At 36.8% G+C, this 7,281-nt stretch overlaps 1 non-coding gene across 1 annotated transcript; it reads right to left on the reverse strand.

Annotated features, from left to right (window-relative positions):
• Positions 1-6,623: 6,623 nt before the first annotated feature.
• Positions 6,624-6,730, reverse strand: LOC116117832. The gene has a single exon (XR_004126043.1). It is a non-coding gene; the product is annotated as a small nucleolar RNA R71 (small nucleolar RNA).
• Positions 6,731-7,281: the final 551 nt, after the last annotated feature.

Below are 7,281 nucleotides of genomic sequence, written 5' to 3' on the forward strand. Positions count from 1 at the left end.
GGTACCAAGTGTTTCAAATCTTGATAGTGAGAATCCTATGATCACATATGGTGGCCATTCTAGAAATGTCCGTAGCCTAGTATTATTCTGACCAAGGACATAGATAATATGGTAAGGCTATCATAGTATTGACCGACCCTATCGAAAGGTAGTGATTGATCTCACTTGTCAAGGTTGTTTGCTAACAACCTGGTGCGACACATGGGTGCTTGCTGTAGGAAAGTTCAATGGACCAACCCACCAAAGGATTCCATGTAAATGGTAACCCCAATGTCTATGGAATAAATCCTCTAACGAATGGTGGTGCATGTGATCCTTAGACTTGAGATCAGAATTGCCTTGTGCACCGATTGGTGTAGTTTGACACTAGCCTAATGTAGTTCTATTTAGAGCTATCAATACGACAGTGATTGGCTGTGTCGAGGAGTGTATCAAGACTATGGTAGATCGATAGATGATTCATCACTCCCAGGTATAGGAGAAGTTATCTCACAACATGATTCAGTATAATGCAATGACACTAAAGTTGTGGCTAAAGTAGGATTGAGTTGTAACCCAATCCAATTTATTATTCCAGTCATTGGTCCAATAACTGAACACAAACATATCGAGAATAACTGAGGTTGACACTATTTATGTACCTCAGTCTCGATGAGATAATAGATGGTGAATGAATTTGATTGCACAGTAACCATATCATTGATAGATAGTTGTTTCGTTGAATCCGAATCTATCAGGTGGCCATGATGTCTTGCTAGGGGCCAATCTTGGTCCGTGTGTAGTGAGACGATTGATTGGTGTCAATCGTGATACTACTCACTTCCGATATGATGAGAGCTTACAGGTCTCACACTTAGGAGACAATTTAAGGATGGTAAATTTTTTAAGGGTATATTCGACTTTTTACATGAAAGGGCATATTGGTAATTTTGTTGTGTAATTAAATTTACGAGGTTGTAGCTTGTGTCCAATTTTATTATTGGAGTAACTTAGCAAAATTACAAATTTAATTACTGAAGTTAATATTAATATTTAACTAAATAATTAAATAGGGACCTATATGCGATTCCAGCTACCTTTGGGTTGTTGCTAAACTATGGGGGTGGAACGGAAATTTTGCTTTATTATATGAAGATAGCAAAAATAGGTTTTGATATTCATTCTCTCATTTTGTGCCATGAGTGATATTGAGAGAAAAATTTTCTCTTTTCTTCTCTTATCTCTATCACCCTAAGTATCATCCTCAAAGCCAAGAATTGATTCTAGTAAAATCAATTCTTGGTCTTTGATATACTGTCTTTGTGTGGACGACATGAGTTTGATTCCACTCTTGAATTGCTAGCAAAATCATGTTTAGAGATACTGACGAAGCCTCCAAATGCTAGTATAATCTAATCCTTGCATGGCTCTTTGTTATTTCAATTTAAGCATGTAAAATATATATAGATATCAGACCTTGATCTTGGCGAAATCAAAGTAATTGATGGGCAATAATTTTTATTTTTTCGCTACCTCTGCTCATCAATTTACTTACATCTTGCTCGAGCTCAAGCTCATGAGCTAGAAACGATATTCGAGCTCGAGTTCGAGCTCATTTAATCAAGCTTGAGCCGGCTCGAACTCATGAACTGCTCGTGTATCTGATGAAAATTACAATTTCAAAGCTTTAACTGACTTTTGATTCAACACAATCTAGCAAGATATAGCCAAGAATTCACTAAAAACATAGCCAAGAATCTCTCCAAAACAACAATGAACATAATACAAAATAATAACAACACAACAATAAAAGCCAACCATCTCCCACCACCTTAAAATCTAGCATAACTCAAAACAAAAGCCACCATAAAACCCATTCTAAAATCCACTCAAAAACTCACATAGATTTGGCCACCAATATGGCCTATGTGGGTAGCTAGATCTAGCCAACCATATGGGCTAAACTGTCAACCAGATCTAGCCAACCACATGGGCTACACAGTCCACCAGATCTAGATAGCATCGTAGCCCACGTGGCCATCCGTATTTGGTCATCTTTATGGCCTCAGTAAGCCATGGTAAAAAGAAAAAAATTGGAAGAGAGAAAAATGAGAGAAGAAAGAATTAGGGGAGAGAAAATAGAAAAAAAAGTAAAGAAGAGGAGAAAAGAGAAAAACAATGAAAGAAAGAAAACTAGAGAAAAAGGGAAAAGAAAAAAGAAGAAGAGACGAGATGAAGAAGAGAAGGGAAAAGAGAGAGAAGAGATATGGGAAGATACTATATAATATTATATATATTATGTATTATATAATATTATATATATTATAATATGTTGAGCTTGGCTTGGCTCGCGAGCTTGGCGAGCCGAGTATCCAGGTGTTCGAACTCAGCTTGTTGGCTAAGTCAAGCCACTCGAGCTTGAGTTCGGCTTGACATTTTCTCAAGATGAGCTCAAGAGTGGCTTGGCTCAACTATCATCCCTAGTCACGCGACCTATCATTGGCTCTATAGACCAAGTCTCATGTCCCTTTGACTGAGTCACAACAAACTCCGAGTCTCTAGCCAAATGGCATAATACTCACAAAGGGATTACAACGTCTTCACCAAATCAATAAACGTAGAGTCGGCACTCACTCCCTAAAGGGACTTTGAGTCTCATGGGAGCTCTAACCGCTCCAGCCATCTATAAGTATCAAGGTTGACCCTCTCAGAAGAAACTTTAGAACTTACTCTAGATTTAATTTTACACTACCCAGTTTGCTCTTCATATTGCTCTCTCATATAGCCACTGATTCACACCGTAGAGTCGAGTACCAACCACTTTACAATGGTTGTCATGCCATAGCCCCACAGTGACAACGACTTCTATCAACTCTAACTCTTTCTTTTCCTTACTTAGTCTCATTCTATTTGTGCTAACTTGAGGGTTGGAGTGCCTATGACTTATGTGTCGAGTGGACATCCCGCATCACATTCGACCACTAGTGCTGGGCCCTTCTCATCCGTCAAAACTCTGTAGAGTAGGCAATGTCAAAAAAGCTAGTAGAGATGGAAATGATGATCCAACAGATCCTTGGAGTACTGACCCTAATCAAGAAGAGTCTACCCTTGAGCTATGAAGACTCCCTATTCATCGATTCAATTTCCCTTATAGAAATTCTAAAGAAGTTTCTGATAAGAGCTTGAAAGTATATATTTTGTTAGTGATTTAATTGGATTATTTGTGGAAAATTGTGTTTAATTTGTGGAATTTGAATTAATTATTTAATAAATACCTTTCACGGGATCACGGGTGTAGTTTGAGTATTTTCAGGTTCAAACCAATATTTGAAGGAAAAAGAATGATGTCGATGGAATTTGTGACAAGTAGGAACAAACGGTGCAAGAATCGGAGTTGAAACGAGAAAGTTGTGACGCGTCAAAGATACAACGTAAAATCTAGAAATCCTTCAAGATGAGCATGCTTTGATGTTTCAATCATAAATTGAGCTATAGAAATCAGAATTTGATGATTCTTGTGGAGTTGGATAGCTTATTCAGAGAGCTTTAAAGTTTGTGTTGATGACTTTACCAAATTCTGAAGATCACGGACTCGTGGGACCAAAAGAACAATCACTGCAGCGACCATTTCTTATCGCTGCAGCGATGGGTCACGGGCCTATTTGGGTTATTGCATTCTCCTAGTCCGAATCTGAATGGGTTAAGGCATTTAATTCTTTCCTAAGTAACCTCCAAACCCTAGCACTATAAATAAGGGTCTTTAATCAGTTTTTAGGGGGATTAGAGAAGGAGAAAGGATGGCTACTATTTTGGAGATTGGGATTCTTGCAGTTCTCATTCGCCAATTAGAGAAGTTTTTCCATTTTTCTTTCTTGAACTCATGTTATTGAATACAATGGTTGTTTTTATTACTGTAATTATAAACTAAATCCCTTTTTCTAGGGCTAAAGATGTAGCCCAATTTATGAATATGTGTTGACTTTATTGTTGTTAATTCTTATTGCGCATTAATTCTAAGTTTTATTATTGTGTGTAATGCTTTCAATTCTTAAGGATCCGAGAGTTGAATGATATCATGGGTTGGGTTGATACCAAGAGATGAAACCTTATTAGTCCAAGGTAATAAAACAGTAGATTGAGCGAATGCTAGAGATAGGTTATCGTGATCTATGAGACTCTGGTAAATTCCATAGAACTTAATGATCTCTTAGATCCTAAATCCAACTTAGAGATATTTTGGGTTGTTACTTAGGGGTTAATTCGCTTATTGTTCGAGAGAAAGTTAGTGGAATATCAGGGGGTTTGGCTGTTAGAATAAGCTTAATTAGGTTAGCAATAATTGTCAATGCATAGGATTAAATTGGTGTGAAATATGTGCCCTAGGTTTTGTCATATTGATTTTTTTACCAAAGTATTAATAAAATTCTGCTTTTGTTTAGTTTTTAGTTTGTTTTCTTTTTCATTAAATTCATTCTTAAAATTATGTTTCATCAAATAGCAATAAAATAGACTAGTTTGGTACTTGGTAGGTAGTTCTCTTGGGATTCGACACTCGTTTACTCGAGCTTTATCACTTGCGCGATTTCGTACACTTGCAAATAGCTCGTCAAGTTATTGGCACCATTGCTGGGAAACTATTTTGTTTTACCAATATCAATATGATACGTTGTAACTACAACATGTAATGTATAACAAGTGCACTAGTCAAATAAAGTAATAAAGTGATAAGTGAAGCATCGTTCCCACGAGGATTGGTTGTTAAACACTGATTTTCCTAATTGTTTTCAAGTTGGAGAAACCGAAAAGTGTTTGGATTTATGGGAGAAATTAAAACTAAAATGAAGGCAAATTTACTAAGTATTTAAAAAGCTAATTAATGAAAGCAAGAGTAATATCAAGTAAAACAAACGGTTAGGGTTTTGACTTCATTAGGATTCTATGAATTAATCTACGAATTATGCTACTTCTATACTTATATGCACGGATTGTAAATCGAACCCCCTAATGTGTAAAACATACTTTCTCAGGCTATGAATTCCTACTTTTCCATATTAAGCTTCGGCACCTAACAATTTGAAGATTAATAGATCCAAGTTCATTAAGCTAATGGAATCCTAGATTGATTTCATTGATTCTCAAACCTATCTCTAGCATTCAATACAACAATGGTGATTTCCCTAAGAAGCTCATACATGATTCATTTCTCAATCTCATCATGTTCAACAAACACTTTCAAGAAAAACAAGAGAAATCACAAAATCCATGCACTAGAATGTAGAAATAACACTAATTCATTGATTAAACATAGAAATCCCAAATTACATCAAAACCCTAACCCAAGATGAGTTAGTTCATACTAAAATTAACATAAATCGAAGTAAAAATAGTGAGCAATGTATTCAACATATTGAAACTAAGAAAAGAGAATAAAGATCTTCCATATTGATGAATCCACAAAGTTCAATCTCAATCTCCTCTCCTTCTTTCCCAGAATGTTAAACTTACTCTAAAGGTGACCACCCCCTCTCTCAAAATGTCTAAGTTTTTCTTATATAGTCGGTCCAGAAACCTAAAAACTTTCCTAAAATAAAACTATGCGTTTTAATTAAAAACTAAAAATCAAAGACTTCACCGCGGCAATGAATTCCCAAGAGTTTATCGTCGTGGCGAACCTTGCTGAACAATTCTAAAATTACAGAATTGCCTCCGCATGCTTCCTTGCTTGAATCATCAATCTTCGATGCTCTCCAATGGGAACAAGCTTTATAGTGCTTCAAATCCGCTTCAGAAGTTCCCCGAATCCTAAGATTCGCTCGCTTCTGGGTCCAGAAACTCGATCCCGCTCATTATTTGCTCAAAGTGCACGTTTTGGCCTGAAACATAAAACATATGAAATTAAGTTGCAATTCAGGCAAAAATGACATAAGAAGTATCCAAAATCCGGCCAAAAAGCCTTAATAAAACAGTATAATCCTCGGATTATCATAATACGAAGTATTTAGTTGCTAATTTGATGTCTTAGAAATTAATTTTCATATTTTTTTTTTGTTTTGTTTGTTTCTTTTAGTTAGAACCTGGAGAGCTTACGTTCAAAAGGTGGTGGTGATCTTAATCCCTTAGATTATGAGATAGAGAGAATGGCTAAATAGTTGAGGAAAGCTAACTTTGAAAAATAAATGGCTAACACAGGAATTATAAATCCCAATGTGGAAAATCAAGAGAATGAGAGTGAGGATACCATATGAGGAAATGCAATTGGTGGAGCAGTAGTGGTTCGAAGAGCAATGAAGGACTACTCTATTCCTACTGTTGATGGGTGCTATTCTATCATCAAGAGACCAGCAGTTCAAGTGAATAATTTTGAGATCAAGCCAGCAATTATTCAAATGATTCAGCAGTCGGTCCAATTCGCTGGGTTACCTAATGATGATCCCAACTTGCATATCGCCAATTTTCTGGAGTTATGCAACACATTCAGGCATAATAGAGTATCCGATGATGCAATTAGGTTGACGCTTTTCCCATTCTCTCTTCAGGATAAAGCTAAGGCATGGTTGATTTCTCTGCCACCTGGGAGTATCATGACATGGAATGAGTTAGCTCAAACCTTCCTCACTAAATATTTTCCACCTGCCAAGTCTGCCAAGCTAAGGAGTGAGATTAAAAACTTCTACCAACAAGATTTGGAGTCATTGTATGAAGCATGGGACAGGTATAAGGATCTCTTACGGAGGTGCCCTCACCATGGTTACCAATCTGGTCGCAAGTGCAAACATTCTACCAAGGGTTGCTGCCAACTATTCAAGCCATGATAAATGCTGCAAGTGGAAGAGCCTTGAACAATAAAACACCAGAGGAAGCATACAATTTGATTGAAGTGATGGCGAACAATAACTATATGAGGACTTTAGAGAGAACTTCAACAAGGAAATTAGCGGGAGTGCACAAAGTTGACGGTTACACCGCATTGGTTGCTCAACCTTTAAACATCCAGAAGCAATTAGGTAATGTATTAAATATAAATGCAATTGAATCCTCCTCTCTAACAGGCGACCTTTGTGCAAGAAATCATTCATCCAAGGATTGTCAAGAAGGGAACCCGTTTGCTCAGCCTGAACAAGCTAATTACGTCAATAATTTCCAAAGGGGGCAAGGGAATCCATATTCCAACACATACAATCCAGCATGGAGGAAACACCCGAACTTCTCTTGGAGCAATAACAATGAGCATAAACAACCTCTTGTTTTTAAAACTCAAGAGCCAAAATCTAAATTGGAGAATGTGCTTACCAAGTTCATTGA

This window comes from Pistacia vera, unplaced genomic scaffold (genome assembly GCF_008641045.1).
Source record: "Pistacia vera cultivar Batoury unplaced genomic scaffold, PisVer_v2 Contig823, whole genome shotgun sequence".
Taxonomy (NCBI): domain Eukaryota; kingdom Viridiplantae; phylum Streptophyta; class Magnoliopsida; order Sapindales; family Anacardiaceae; genus Pistacia; species Pistacia vera.